This window comes from Phytophthora parasitica (genome assembly GCF_000247585.1).
Source record: "Phytophthora parasitica INRA-310 unplaced genomic scaffold supercont2.10, whole genome shotgun sequence".
Taxonomy (NCBI): Eukaryota; Oomycota; class Peronosporomycetes; order Peronosporales; family Peronosporaceae; genus Phytophthora; species Phytophthora nicotianae.
This window is the reverse complement of record NW_008648996.1, coordinates 710,023-711,176: the sequence shown is the minus strand read 5'-3', so window position 1 is coordinate 711,176 and position 1,154 is coordinate 710,023.

Genomic DNA, 1,154 nt, shown 5'->3' with positions numbered 1-1,154 from the left:
ATACCGAGAAATGACTTTGAAAATCTTCGCTGCAACGGATCCAGTGATCCGAAACTTGCGCAGTAAAAACCAATCTGGCGTCCTCTGTGTCGTCGTAAGCAGCTGCACGTTGTCTTCAAATGCAGAAAACAAAGCGTCATCCTGATGATTACAGCGCGGTGTTGGACGAGTTACGTAGGTCCAATGCCCAGGGCCAGCATTTGGCGCTGTTGTGACGCCCAAAGCCACTTTGCCGAGACCGGAACGATATGCAAGTGCATGAGCATGCGCAGGTAATGTGCTTGGGCTGATAGGAAGCCGCTTGCTTGCCCAGTAAGCTGATCGTTCACCCTTCTCACTTATTGCTTGTTGATACTGACTTGGAGGTTTTCCAAAGCTAAACGGGAATCTCCCAGTGCGCTTGTGCGTACCAATAATGCTGCCGCCAACGTCAGTTATCTGTTGATTGACTGCCTCCGGCTGGTAGCCTCTATCCACAGCGTGAATAATTCCAGGCAAACGAATTTGACTCTCTGTTGACGCTCCACACAATGAGCGCTGAAGGATACGCACAATATCCACAGCAGACTCCCCTCGTGCTGCTACATGACCCCCAAGAAAAATACCTGTAACCAGCGAAACTACGCCATGTTGGACGGGGCCATATCTACTCGTGCATGTTTCTCATGAGCACCATCAATAATTCAAAGCGCTTATGTACAGTGGGTACAGAAAGCCTACGTCCAAACAGCTGGCGAGATCAAATCCTGAATTTTTGAGTAGTGCATAGATCCAGCCAATCAAAGCAAAATATCATCGAATAGCGCAGAGTGGAACGAATCAGAAGCTATTTTCACTTTGACGAGACGATATTTGCATCGCAAGTTATGGGACGTCGAGTCCCTCAGTAGGGAAAATAGGGGACAAAAAAGTAAACGCCCAAGCCATTCATTCTGGGTTTTGCCATGACTGGCACAAGGTAAGAGTCCTGAAACGCAGACACCCTCATTGCCGCAGTACTAACAGTTTTTTAATTGACCTAGAGTGGAGCATTCGAGGCAGATCCGCGACCTCTGCGTCGCAAAACGCCACGACGGCCAAACCTATCAGGCTATCGCTGATTAGCTCAAGCTCCCAGTCTCTAGCATCAAAACTATTGTTTCCAACGCAAAGAA